The 15,500-nt window shown below is 41.9% G+C and overlaps 1 pseudogene; it reads right to left on the bottom strand.

The window, feature by feature from the left end:
• Positions 1–15,500, bottom strand: part of LOC115462252 — a 66,720-nt pseudogene that overhangs the window by 13,316 nt on the left and 37,904 nt on the right.

Below are 15,500 nucleotides of genomic sequence, written 5' to 3'. Positions count from 1 at the left end.
ATGTGATGATGTATATTTAAGTTTTATTATACTTGTCTGATTATATACGCATATATATTTAGATGTTTTGTTTGTGGGTTTTGGTGTTATGGGCATTTACATATCTATAGTGAATCTTGATATATGTTTCTTTCCATGTGTATTTATGGAAAATATATATATGTATTTTGATATTTTTTTATATATATATGTGACCGTATTATGATTTTAGAAGAGTAATTTTAATAATTATATCTATGTTATGATTTCTTGTAGCCCCTGAAGCAGCCCTTGCTGGGCGAAACACGGCCTGTGTCGGGCTTACCTTTCATATGTATTTATATTTTTATTATTTTTAATTATATTTTTAATTGTTTAATAAATTACGTTCTTTACGATCTGCTCTGTACTTTTTCCATCTTGGAGCTTGCAGACCGTCTGCCTTTGTGCTTCCTTGGACCCTCCCTTTTGGGCTTTGTTGAGCCTGTTGTTTCAGGCACTATGTCATTCTCACCATGGAAGGACGTGTTAAGTTTTAACGAAGAATGTCTTCAAGAGATGCTACCACCAGAACCTTTTTTCAAAGAACCTGATGTTCTAGAGGACAATCTTAAGCATTGGGAAGATGCTGTAAATTTGAGCAAAAGATGGAAGAGGACGGAATTACATGGCTCATCGCTGTTAGAATATTGCAGATACAAAAGGATTCCGAGAGGATTACGCATGACTAAGGCATCTACTATGTTTAATGATGACCAGACATTTTTGCTACAATGGGAAGCTATACTTAATAAGTGTTCGTTAGACCTTATGATCCTGCTCATCAAAACATGTAAAGAGAAAGAACATAAAATTAAGGCAGATTTAGATAAGGAATTAGTTTTTTTAAAAGAAAATGATGCATGTTTTGATCTTTTACATGAGGATTTTAAAAAGAGTATGGAACAGTTCGAACGAGATATAAGATTAATTAAGTTTGAGAAGTTCAGAAGAGATGACCAGGATTATAAGAACCATAGTGTTTACCCATGGCATAGATATAAGAATCAGAGAAATAAGAATTTTCGTAGATATTCGAATAGACAGACAGATCACTCTCGTAAAATAGTGAATCATAATGCACTATATAATAAAGCAATAGGGAACAATTTCCCTATAAGTCCACAAACCATCAGAGAAAGGAAACGCCCTAGAAGTGATCACGATGAGGTATTCGATCCGTCTGCCTCCCTATACACAACACCTCCAAGAATTAATATTAACAAACAAATGCATCACTTAGATCAACTTTGGAAGAAGAAATCTACCACTGGGACCTCTACCTCAGAATATCCCAGAGGATATTTATCGTATCGAGGAAGGGGCCGTGGTAGAGGCAGAGGAAGGGGTGGCTTATCTTTCAACAAGTATGGACAGGAAAACATAAGCAAGTATTGAGTACAGTATATAATATTTCAGGAAGAGAATTAACCAATATAGAAGAGAGAGTCCTAAGTAAAGGACTATCATTTATACCTACACCGAAATACAATGCATTTAAAACTCGGGTGGAATTCTTTAAGTTTACACGAAAATTGAGAATTATGGAATTTTTCTCCAAAAATCCGTCGGACTACACTGACCATTCAATAGTCAAGCAAAACAGCAAATGGCTCCCGCCTGGTAATGTTCATCATTTAATACAAACCTATGAGACTGTAGTGCTTAATGAAATAACAGCATTAGAGAAACGAGGAAAGCAAAGGGCTTTTTACAATTTGACTAAAGAAGAGAAAGTGGCAGTTAATACTCTACAGAAAGATAGAAATATTATTATTAAACCTGCGGACAAAGGGGGAGCGATAGTCGTAATGAACAGGGACGACTACATTTATGAAATCCAAAGACAATTGAGTGATCCAATTTTCTATAAAGTTTTGAAAAAAGATCCGACAAAGGATATTCAGAATGAAATTTCCATTTTGGTTGAAATAGGTATAAAAGCACAATATTTAACACAAAAGGAGGCGAATTTTTTGGTTGTTAAAGAACCAACTATACCAACCATATATATTCTACCCAAGATACATAAATCCTTGTCCAAACCCCCAGGCAGACCTATAGTTTCTGCCTGTGGCTCGTTATTAGAACCATTATCCATCTTTATAGATAAATTCTTGCGTCCTCTGGTTTATAAAATTCCATCATATACACGAGATTCAGTAGACATGATTAATACACTAGATAAAGTTACTCCAAGCAAAGATATGATTCTAGCCACTTTAGATGTAGAAAGTTTATACACCAATATCCCACAAGATGAATCTATAAATATTATACAAGAAGAATTGATTAAATGTGACAAACATCCTAGGATTCCAGTACAATATGTGACTGAGCTGGCCACTCTAGCACTAACTAAGAATTTCTTTTTGTTTAATGGTAAGTTTTATCAACAGACTAAAGGCATAGCTATGGGCTCTACATTTGCACCATCCATTGCTAATTTATATGTAGCACGCTTTGAGGAGAAATTCATATCAAAAAATAAACATATAGATAAAATATGTCTGTGGAAAAGATACATAGACGACATTTTTTTGATTTGGAAAGGTACAGAGAGTGAGTTGAAAGATTTTTACAATTGTTTAAATACTATGGATGTCAATTTAAAATTTCAAATGAATTATAGTAACAAAAGTATTCCTTTCTTGGATATAAATATTAGTATTCGTCAAGATAGATTCGTAACAGATATCTATCGAAAACCAACAGATGTCAACAAATATTTAAATTATGAGAGTTGCCATAGCAAAAGTCTTAAAAAAAATTTACCTTATAGTCAATTTCTTAGGTTAAAGCGGCTATGTTCAGACTCTAGCACATATACACTAAGATCGAAAGATATATCCAAACGCTTTATAGAGAAAGGATATCCATCTAAATGCATACGAGAAGGTTTAGACAAAACCTCTGGCATTTCAAGAGAAACACTATTGAAGCCTGCTCATAGAATTAGTAATGAGAAGATTGTTTGTACACTACCATATACAAATATGTCTAAACCTATTGTTAATATTATCAAAAAGCATTGGCATTTGCTTGCTAATTTAGAGGTATTTGAACAAAAGAAACTAATTGTGGCTTACAAAAGAGAGAAGAATCTTAGAGATCTCTTAGTACCATCCACATTACCTGAAATTGAAGCACCACTAAACAGTCGCCCTAGTGGCCATTATCCATGTGGCAAATGCTCAGTGTGCAATGTTAATGTCAAAACTAAGAATCTATTTATAAAATCAGCTAATAAAGAGATTAAACTTTATGAGTTTACAAATTGTCAAACAAGTGGAGTCATATATACAGCCATATGCCCATGTAACCTTGCTTACATAGGGAAAACAAAAAGGAAACTAAAGACTAGGATCATAGAACACAAAAGTGCATTTAAAAGAAAATCTTTAGATAAACCATTGGTACAGCACTCTATTGATTTAGGCCATGGATTTGAAGAATATAAGTTTTGTGTAATCTATGTCCACAAGAATAGATTAAGAGGGGGACCAGTTGATATTCACTTGCTACGCAAGGAACAAGAATTTATATATGATTTAAATACTCTTCATCCTTATGGTCTGAATTCTGAGACAGACCTTTCGGTTTTCTTATGACTTTTACAAATTGGACGTTATACCATTAGATATATTTGACCTGATATAGATATGTTTAACATCCACCACACAGAAATTCTTTCATCATTTTTTAAGTACTACTGAGATATCATTTTTTAAGTACTACTGAGATATCCTCTGACTTTTTCTTTTTCTTTTTATTTTTATTTTCACCTTTATTGTTGCATTATATCTTTTAACGTCTTGCGCTGATTTTTAGACTTTTGCTATTATATTTGGTTGTCACGTAAGATATACGATACATATTATTCTTTTTAACTAAGTACTGCAGAGCATACTTTCTTTTTAACTAAGTATCGCTGTGCATACTTTTTTCCTCTGGACCCCCTCGGTTTAATTATGACATTCCTTTTCACGTTGTTTCCCCCGTTGGTTGTGGTACATACCATGAACTTTAACCCGGAGATCCTGTATTTAACTTCCTGTATTTTGTTCGCGCGTTTTTCGGCTTTTTTCAGAGGCAAGTGACGCCAGAAAGATTGGATGTAAGTAGTTCTTATTAGAGTTTTTTCGACGGTTGCCGGTTTGTTGCATCACTATTGATATAAGATATGTAACTCACTCCGGATGTTTGAGAGAGATATATATATTATTTTGCGCATTCCAACCCTCCTCAGAGACGCTCGATAGAAGCCTAGCCCATCTATACATTTATATATATATTTTTCCGAAGGAGAAACCAGAAGAAGTTTAGCTGATACAATTTTCCGATGGCGTTGTTTAGCGATACTATTAGCAGCAGTAATACCCGTATATCGGAGCTGTGCAGTATAAAATGATGATCTCTTTACTCTTGTTGCAACTAGATATATAATTTGTAATCATGCGCCAGTAAGCATCTTTTAAAATCGCATTTGAGCCCCTTACAAGAATGATGTTCATATTATTGATCTGTATATATATATTTTTTTATTTTTTTAGGTTATGTTTATTTGGCCCTCTTGAAGAGCTGTTTTTTCATACTGGGATTGCTAGCATATGTGAGTTCCCGTTTTAGGATATGCTCTTCACCAATTTATTTGTATTTCTGATTTTTGATTTTTAATTTACTCTTTGTTATATATTTCCTTCCCCCCCATTTTTTTCTTTACAGTGCATTATTGCAAACTGCTGCTTATTATTTTTCCAACTTGAAAGGATTTTTGTGTAGGTGGGTGTTTACTATATAAGTCTTCCATGTTATTTTCTTGTGTGTCTCTCATAAAAATATATATATATATATGTAGTTTGTTTTATTATATATGTTTCTTATAAAATATATATATATATGTGTAGTTCATATGGATGTGATGATGTATATTTAAGTTTTATTATACTTGTCTGATTATATACGCATATATATTTAGATGTTTTGTTTGTGGGTTTTGGTGTTATGGGCATTTACATATCTATAGTGAATCTTGATATATGTTTCTTTCCATGTGTATTTATGGAAAATATATATATGTATTTTGATATTTTTTTATATATATATGTGACCGTATTATGATTTTAGAAGAGTAATTTTAATAATTATATCTATGTTATGATTTCTTGTAGCCCCTGAAGCAGCCCTTGCTGGGCGAAACACGGCCTGTGTCGGGCTTACCTTTCATATGTATTTATATTTTTATTATTTTTAATTATATTTTTAATTGTTTAATAAATTACGTTCTTTACGATCTGCTCTGTACTTTTTCCATATTAGTTTTCATTCATGATAATATGCTGTAATTTCTGGTTTGTCTAGTCTCGTTGTACGTAACCCACACAGAACTGCGAGGTATTGCGGACTATAAAAACAAAGTGTTATTGTCACCAAACGCCTAGCGCCCGCCTGAGGTTAACCCTGTGGCCACCTGGAGGGTCTGTCTCCAACATTGCTCAGGACCGCCTGCACCTGGGCATGTGCTCTATACTAGAACCCTCCTCCCACCGACTGTGTCCTGCTTGCCTCTGAGCTAGTCTCCCACTCTCAGATTATTCTCTGGTAATTTCTAGGACACTGGGGGCCACACTCCAGGAGTTCCACAGTTTCTAGAAAGCAAACCCAAAAACACAAACCAGGATTCTTAGTCAGTACAGGACGGCAGAACTAATAAACTATTGGTTTATTATCATGAAAATGAACAGTGAATGTTTGAAAAACCAGATGAAAAAGTACAGCAAGCAATAACAGATAACCACCAAAACAACCCAAACATTAAAACTATCTAACAACAGCAGAGTGGTCCCTCATTAACCGTACATCTGAGAGCCACGGGTGTGCCAACCCTCTCTCACCTGCAGCTAGCGCGCGGCTGAGTTCTCCTCTCTGTGCTCAGGAAGTTCAACAGACCATTAAATCTTTATCAATGGGCACCGCCCTGGGCCTGGATGGCTTTTCCTCAGAGTATTATAAGATTTTGGTGCATAAAATAATTGTACCGCTCACTCTTTTCTTTGAGGAGGCGATGTTGGGCGGTGAGCTGCCTGCTAGAGCGAACGAGGCGCTCATTGTTCTGGTTTCCTAAGCCAGGTAAACCCCCGGATTTACTGGGGTCCTACCGCCCGATCTTCCTCCTCAACGTAGACGTGAAAATCCTAGCCCGAATCTTGGCGGACAGACTAGCCACTCATATTCCTACCCTGGTGGGAGACCATCAGGTAGGCTTTGTCAGGGGATGACACCCAGGTCTGAATGTTCGTAGAGCGCTGCTTGCAGTGAGCAAGGCGAAGGCTTCTCAACAGCCACTGCTGCTGGTGGGACTGGATGCAGAGAAGGCTTTCGACTGGGTGAGCTGGGACTATCTTTTCGTAGTGCTACGCTTTGTGGGACTCTCTGGATGGTCCTATGCAGATCCGGTAGCCCGAGTGTTGGTGAATGGGTCACAATCTCCTAGTTTTCGGGTACGCAGGGGAACCAGACAAGGATGCCCTTTGTTCCCCCTCCTGTTTCTACTATATCTGGAACCTCTCCTCTGTGACATTAGGGGAGACCCGACGATTGCTGGTGTGGCACTGCCCCAGCTCACCGTCAAGGCCTTGGCTTACGCAGACGATATCTTGCTGGCTTTAACACACCCCCAGAGCTCCCTGGTCGCAGGAATTCAGATATTACTCTGGCTTTTGGCTGAATTTGCAAAAATCTGAAGCTCTGCCGGTTCCCCTCTCAGTACAGACAACATGGGAGGGGCCCTTCCCGTTAAAGTGGGCCTCTGGCTATCTACATTACTTAGGCATCCGGGTTCCGACAGTCTTCACACAGCTCTATAACATTAACCTAGCACCGTTGTGGTCTTCGACTAAACTTTCTTTGGAGATGTGGCAACACCTCCCGGTGTCCCTGTGGGGAAGAATCGCGCTATATAATATGACCCTAGTCCCCAAATGGTTCTACATAGTCCAGGTATTGTCACTTTTTAACTTGAGAAGGGATGAACTGGCATTGCATCGCCTGTTAGTAAAGTTCTTTTGGAATGGGAAGAGATCTCGTGTCCCTTTCTCACAGACTTATCTCCCGATGGATAAGGGGGGCCTGGGAGCAGATAGTATTAAGAAGTTTTCTGTTGCGGGTTGTATGAGACACATTAGTGATTGGTTCCGGAGTACCTCATTTTTCCTTTTCCTGATACAGAGTCTAGGTGTTATGATTGGGGTCAGAACCCCTCTCAAACTTACCTCTTTTCTGGGGGTCAGCTTCTTAGCTGGCTTCTGTTTCTATTCTCTGTCCTTTCTGAGCTGTCTCTGTCTCTCTGTGCTGGCAGCTTCCAGCAGCATGGGGTTAATTGTTTTACTTTACTACAGCTGTGTGTTGCCTGAGTTGCTCTACCTCGCTTTGGGTGTACTGGCTTCAAGTGCTTCACAGTGTTGCATTGGTGTGGGTTGGGCCTCTCTGGGTCAGTGTGCTTTTGCCTAGGTCTAGGGAGTGTGACATCATCAGGGAGGGCCTTGATAAGGAAGTGGTGTTGTTTCCTTCAGGGCCTTTGCAACAGTGGTGTTTGCTTTAGGTAGGGTGGTGCAGTGTGCACTTCTGACTTTGTGTCTAGTTTCCCTGCTTGATTTTGCTAAGGTCCAGGTTAGTGTTAATGCAGTGTGCACTGGTGACTGTGTGTTTAGCTTTCCTGCTTTTCCCTTTTGGTTCCCCTGCTGTTCCCTCTTGGTTTTGGAAGCATTGCTGTGTGTAGGGCTTTGGAAGCTCTGTTGCTGATAGAAGTACTTCAGGGTTTGGTGTTGTTAGGAACACTGCAGAGTTTGCTGTTAGAAGTACTTCTGGGTTTATGCTAGTGGGAGCATTGCAGTCTTTGCTGTTGGTGTTTGGTGATTTAGAATCACTTTTGGCTTATGTGTTAGCTTCCCTTCTTTTCTTGTGGCTCCCCCCTGTCTTCCCTTTTAGTGCTAGGAGCTCTTCTGGTTGCTTACCAGAGTAGTGCTTGGGAAGCACCTTGTTAGTTGTATCTAGCTTGCTAGAGCAGTGCTTAGGTAGCTTGTTAGTTTTGTGTTTAGCTTGTTAGTGTAGAGCTCTGCTTGTAGCTTGGTGCTTAGTAGCACCTGTGTTAGCTTTGTGTTTAGTTCCCTGCTCTGTTAGTTTAGGACTTAGGAAGTCCCTTTCTTGAGCAGGGCTTAGGAGCTCCTGTTTAGTATAGGGCTTAGGAAGTCCTTTTGTCAGTTTACTGTTAGGAACACTCCTGCTGGTTTAGGGCTTGGGAGCAAGTAGATCAGTTTAGGTTTAGGAGCACTTCTGTTTCCAGTCCTGGTCCCTATGTCATCCGGTATCCAGTAAGTCCTGTCGGCTACTCGAACCCAGGAGCTCAACTTCTGGGGGGCTTAGTAGCTAAGTGCAGGTGAAGCTGTGTGGACCAGTCCAGTGTGCTCCAGTCCCGTGTTCCAGTCCTGTGTCCTCCAGTCCGGGGGACCAGTCCAGTGTGTTCCGGTCCGGTGTGTGTTCCAGTCTGGTGTGCTCCAGTCCAGTGTGTTCCGGTCCGGTGTGTATTCCAGTCCGAGGGATTGCAGTCCAGTGTTCCAGTCCTGTGTCCTCCAGTCCGGGGGATTCCAGTCCAGGTGTTCCGGTTCGCTGGGCAGTGCCTGCAGTCCCTGCCGGTGTGCTTACCCAGTGTTGGTTGGTGGGTTTTGCCTGCTGCTGTCGCTCCTCGTCAGCAGCCCAAGGGCTCACGTTTGCTCCAGAGCCCAGTCCCGCGGGCTCTGAACCTGAGAACCTGACACTAGGGTGCTGAGTTCCTTCCATTTTAGCTATTGGTTGCATGCACCGGCTGGGCGTGCCCCCACGAAGCCGGGTTTTGCTCCTCTTTTTTTACCTTTACGGAGAGCATGGCACTGGATTTGCAAACTACATGGGTTTGACGTCCCGGTGCCCCCGCTATTGCCAAAAGGGGCAATGCTGATTTTCCGGTGGGTACGTCCACAGTGGTTTTCCGGGAGTGGAGAGAGGGGGGGACCATTTTCCTTTTCCAAGTCCTGAAGAAGGAGGGCACTTGTAAATCTTTACAGGAGTTGTGTGCGGGCGGATACTTGTCCACCTGGGCTTTTTTGTCCTACCTGCAATTGTGTCATTATATTGCACCCTTGCCGGGGGACTCTTTGACCTCTAAGAGACGGAAACAATTAACAGAGCTCTATGACCTGGAGGCGCAGATTCTGGTTCCCCTAAAACATTTTCATAACCAAATTAGAGAAGCGTCCCCTGTGGTGCACTATGGAACCTTGGCGCAGTCTTGGGCTGGGGAATTAGGGTGTAGAGTCCAGGAAAAGTCATTGCAGGCATGCATAACTACTTGTTACAGAACGTTTGGGAGTGCGACTCTACGAGAACTACAACATAAATTTATTATGCGTCTGTATATTTCTCCGCACAGAGCCTTCAGGACTACCTTGAGACCCCAAGACGACTGTCCAAAGTGTTCGGGACAAGGGGCGCATTTGGGCCACATGTTTTGGCTATGCCCCCCGGTGCGAACCTTCTGGAACTCAATATGTGCCTTTGTGTCTAGGTTCTGGGGGATCGAGTGGCGTCCCCCATGCTTTTGTTTGATGTTTATCAGGTGATGGGTCGTCAAAGGAGGGGGAAGCTCGCGTTTCTTCGGCGAGCATCCATTATGGGGAAAAAGACTGTACTATCTGTTTGGTTGTTAGCAGAACAGCCTGCGCTGCAGACGTGGTGGTCTCTGATGGTCTCCCTGAGTGCAGTGGAACGTAAAGATGTAGAAGATCTGGCCTCGCAGAGGGGAGACCGCTTGTTTCAATGCTGGTCTCCCTTCTGGGATATCTTGACACTGACAGCCCGCAGTCGGATTCCGAATGGGTAAAGTCCACACGAGTAGGGAAGGGTGGGAGGCAGGGTTGCCAGGTGGAAAATTTTTTTCTAGCCCAATCCAGCCCCAAAACCAGCCCAAAACCCGCCCAAACACAAACCCCGCCCCTGACACCCCCACCCCCGCATCATCACCCCCGCCCCCGCCGTCATCGGCCCCGCCCCCGCCGTCACCGGCCCCGCCTCCCACGTCACCAGCCCCGCCTCACCCATCATCGGCCCCGCCTCCCACATCATCAGCCCCGCCTCCCACATCATCGGCCCCGCCTCCCCCGTCATCGGCCCCGCCTCCCCGTCATCGGCCCCGCCTCCCACGTCATCGGCCCGCGCAAAACGTCACTAACCCCGCCCAAAAAACGTCACTAACCCCGCCCCCCGCGGCCGAAAAAGGCAAAAAGCCGCCTAAAAAACCGCACAGAAACCCAAAAAGCCGCCCAAAAAACCGCAACCCGCCGCGGGCAAAAATTTCCCGCGGCGGGTCGCGGAAAACCGCCCAATTACTGGTGGGAGGAGGGGTGTAGGGGAAGGGGAGGGTTATGGGTAGTAAGTCCAAGAATCTAGTGGATGTTATAACAAAAAGAAAATGTTGGAACATGTTACAGTTGACTGTTGTTAACCACAATCTTCTTTTGAATAAATAAAGTTATATATATATATAAAACTATCTAACACTTGTTACTACCTGGGTAGCACCTGGGGAGTTCAGGAACGTAACTGTTCACAAGAATTGGACAGGATCTCAGGACACAGATGTTCCTCCTCTGTACCCCCACCCTGAGAATAAAGAAAAATCCAGTACCTCCTGTCTAGTTTGAAGTCCAGGGCTAATCAGAGCCCCAGGGCATCAACTTTGAAAGTATCTGGCCAAAGATTGCAGATTGCTTTTCCATAAGCTTAAACTGGAAAAGACAAAGCCTTTTTTTCTGCTACAGCTTTAAAACTCAAAACAAGAGCCATCTGCTGGCCAACTAGTAGAAAAACATTTCATGAAATAATACAGTTTTCAGGCTTAGAAACCCAGAGTTTCGTCACAGTTATGTTATCTTTTGGAAGGCTCATCAAGAGTGGATACCTATGATAGCAGAAGCAGTGTCGCTCGTTGCTTGCCTTGGTGGTAGGGAAATTAAAGGACTTATAATAGGAGATAAGGAACATAGACTCTCCTTGTTTGCCGATGATCTTTTGATATTGACTCAAGGTACAGAAAAAGCCCAAATGGCTTTACAGGAGCAAACGGCAGAATATGGAAGCTTGTTGGGATTCAGAGCTAACCTCACTAAGACAGAGATTTTGAATACATCCCTTCCAAAAGGGGAGGAGACAAATCTTAGGAAATGTTTGCCCTTTCAATGGGTTTAGTATCTCTGTATCAAACTTGGGGCAGACTGGGAGACACTCTGTAGTTGGTATCGAGATTTAGAGAGGTGGGATTAATTAATACTGTTCAAGAGAGGAAGGATGGGGGCAGTGAGAATGATGGTTCTCCTTAAATTTTTATATTTATTCCAAGTTCTTCTTGTTGAACTACCTCATAGAAAGATATTTTGCTTTATATAGGGAAGGAAGAGATCCAGAGTAGCCTGGGAGCCTGTATTCCAGTCTAAGGGAATGGGGGGATGGGTATACCCAATCTGGAAAAATACTACCAAGATGCACAACCTAAGGCAGTGTTAGAGTAGCAGATACCCCCAACCCAACCCAAACAATGGGTGCTAGCAGAACAAGAGGCTAGTATGTTTTAGTTGAAGATTCTCTACTGGGCAGCTAGCATGCTCAAACACATTCAAGACGTCCAAAACCCCTTTACGAGGACCACTATGAACCTATGCCTCAAGACACATCCCCATTTATTGAAGAATAAGACATGGGACATACGGATAAGTTTATACCCGAGCTAGGCAATAGCTTGTTTCAAAGATGGGAAAGACATGGTCTTCTCTATTTTGGTCAATTTATAGGAGTTAACCAAATTCTACATTTTGGAACGTTATAAGTTCACTATCAACTAGCAGCTAGAGATGTTATTCCCTTATCTTCAAGATAAATGTTTCATTCAGGTAGAACAACAAACAGCAGGGGGTGGAGGCCTTAAGTCAGCTTTTGAAACTTTAGTGGGTGGACAAGTTGGTAGGGATTATATATCTTTTGTTTATGGGCTCCTCAACACCTTAGATAAATGGAAGGCTACCTACAGGGGGGCATGGGAGAGGAATGGGAAAATGTCTCAATGCGATCTCATAAATTGTCACATGCACCTCACATTATTGAGAATGGTCTTAAGGTACTGGTGAGATGGCATTACTCTCCATGTAGACTGCAAGCCATTATGAGGAAAGGGGATGGTATATGTTGGAGAGGGTATAGCCGGAGGGGAATATATACTCACATCTGGAGGGAATGTCCTAAGCTCCAGAAATTATGGAAGGAGGTATCTGCATATGGGCAACAGTTACTCGAGACTCATATAGCGTGTACTATGGAAAATGCCCTACTAAGTGGGAGAGTGGAAGGGATAACAGGAGCTATGGATAAATTAATGCTACTGGTTTTTACAGCAGCTCGACTGCTGATTGCCTCACATTGGCATACACGGACCATGCAAAAACAGGCTGTATATTATATGCAAACAATATAGATTGACTACCTTAAAATCTAATAAATGCAAATATCAAGAAATGTGGGGCAATTCCTCCAGTTGGAAGGACAATCTGAGTTTTGGGGAGGGGAGTGAAGGGAAGGGGAGAGATAAGGGATGCGGAGGGTCTACTTTTAGTTTTTATCATTATTGTGGGGTGGCAGTTTGTTATGTAACAAAATACTTGTTCTTAATTTTTTATGTTAAGAGATGCTGTCAGTTATTTTGCTAGAAAATTAATAAACAAAGTTAGAAATTGCCGTCGTAATTTCCCGTGGCAGCCTGCATGAGGTTGTGGCCGCCATTTTGGAATTGGGAATGGCATCATTATGATAAACTGCATTATATACTGTGATTTGTATTAACCTATCAGTAACATAAAATGTCCATGACTAAGTCAAACTGAACCTTGTTCATCAGTCATGTCCCTCCACAACAGTGCAGAAGACTCTCCACCTCCAGCAGCCCTTTCAACAGTACAGATTTCACAACCCCAAGACACTCTAGGATAAAGGGTTTTGCAGACCAGATCCCACCGCTGGGATACCCATCTCTATCCGTGCCTCCTCCATCTCCACAGACAGTTTAATCTGTCCAAAGTAGGGAAACAGACAGAGGGAGGAGAAGAGGAGATGACAACCTTTTATCTCACCAGCGCTGAATTCCTGAATGATTCCAACTGACTTTAGTAAAGATGTGCAGGAGGAATTCTATACGTACCTGTTATAGAAGTCAGGGTCTGCTCAGACATCTCTGATTCAGGATTTTCCATGAAGGGGATATCTTCCTCTTGCTTAATACTCAGGGAGAACACAGATGTTACAATTGGAAGGTCTGTGATGAGAAAACACATTCACAAGGATTTACGAGGTATCTGATAATACTAAATTAGGAAACTGATTTTAAGTGGCCAAATGTTTGATGTTATTGACCCATCTCCTGTGATATAAAAATGCAAAGCCCATTAAATCCAAAACATTTACTTACTGTTGAGGTCATTTGGATTTTCTTTTCCCTCCCTCTCAAATTGTTGAGTGAAATATTTCTCATCTTCCTTTTTAATCTTGAATATAACATCAGGATTAAGAATTAAATAACCTGTTGATAATAAGTAGGAAAATTACATTTAAATTGTAATTGTAGAATCCCTCGGGAGGTTCCCTCTGCTTCATGTTTTGATGGAGCAGTGCGTGATTTGTGCATGGAGGTCTGTGTACAGATATCTTGAGACGTGTGTATTTGACTGACAAAGCTTGGAGAGAAGAGGCAGCAGTGGTCCGACACTTGATTAAGATTATATCATAGAGGTTTTCTGGTATAGAGATTTCTCTTCGTTTCCCTCCTAGGTGGAGGCATTGCAGCTGCCAATCTTCTGGTTACCATTTGGAGAGGTCATACGTTGTACAGTATAGTTGACGTGTACAGCTGATATTTCATGACCTTATGTAGAAGTCTCAGAGGAAATCTCTCTCTGGTCTTCTGTGCCAAAATATTTTGTATAGGAATGGGAGAGAGACTCCTGCTGGTGCTGTGTGAAGCCTCTAGTTTAAGTTGTACATTTTATCTTACAACAGAGAGCAGCATCTTTTGCAGATCCTGTAGAAGTGGAGTCTTTCACAGGCTCCTATTGCATATGGGATGGTATCAGAAGCCAGGATCTAAATTTCAGGTGCTCATGGTATCTAGTTCCTGTGATTTTTATACCACTGATTCCATAATGTGCTTGTGTGGTAGATGATAGAGAAACATTTACCTCGTGAGATGAGGATGTCATGAATCCGCTTGATGACCTTCTTGTACAGCTCCTTCTGCCATTCTCCCAGAAGGTCCCAGTCCACTTCCAAGAAATAAGCAGCAACATCCTTGAAAGTGACCAATGCCTAGAACAGCAAACAGGACACCCTATGTCAGAGTTTCATTATTTTTTAATTTCATTTTATTTCTTTATGTTTAAACAGCTTTTATTAGCATTTAGCATATTAATCACACAGTACATTTCTCTGGACTAAATCATCAACGAATTATGTTATATAAGCCAATACAATTCTGAACAGTAACTTCAAACTTTTAATTTCCACCCCCCCCCCTTTCCCCTCAGCTTCCCCCTCCTACCCCACCTCCCAATCCTTTGGTAATCATACATCCGAATAATCTATAGACTCAGTACCCATTTAGTACCTCCTATACCCCCTTACCCCCTCTGGGCTTGGGCTCTGATAGCCCAGGGGTACCTCCCTCCCCTTCCCTGCGTATCAACCTTAACTGCGGGGTGGTTTTGTAGGGAGTATCACTCCCCATATCAGGGTTACAGCAAATTAAGAAGCAGACTTCGTCCTTGCGGGCTTAGTTCCTGTATGTAATGATCCCAGATCCTTACAAAATTCTTTTTCCGTTTCGGAGATCCCTTTGCTTCCCTGGCTTCCCAAGTGGCCAACTCGTGCACTTGGTTTCTCCAATGCCAGTAAGCCGGCGGGTCTGATGAGATCCAATTTTGTAAAATATTTTTTCTAGCCACCAAACATACTTTGCGACACCATATTCTATCCCCCCCAGCCTGTGTTTGGAATGCTGTTTGTGTATCTAGCACGTAATGATCCCAGGTTCCATCCACGGGTTTCTTTACTATAAAAGACATAAATCTCTGGATCTCTCCCCAAAAAGCTTTTACTCTTGGACATCCCCAAAAGGCATGATATAGAGTGTGGGGTATGTTTTGTTTTTTGTTACATTTGTACCCCGCGCTTTCCCACTCATGGCAGGCTCAATGCGGCTTACATGGGGCAATGGAGGGTTAAGTGACTTGCCCAGAGTCACAAGGAGCTGCCTGTGCCTGAAGTGGGAATCCAACTCAGTTCCTCAGTTCCCCAGGACCACCCTAACCACTAGAAAAAATGTCACCCCCAAATGAAGAACCCTAGGCCATTTTGAA

This window comes from Microcaecilia unicolor, chromosome 2 (assembly GCF_901765095.1).
Source record: "Microcaecilia unicolor chromosome 2, aMicUni1.1, whole genome shotgun sequence".
Taxonomy (NCBI): Eukaryota; Metazoa; Chordata; class Amphibia; order Gymnophiona; family Siphonopidae; genus Microcaecilia; species Microcaecilia unicolor.
The sequence above is the reverse complement of the archived record's forward strand: the minus strand, read 5'-3'. Positions and strand labels throughout refer to the sequence as shown.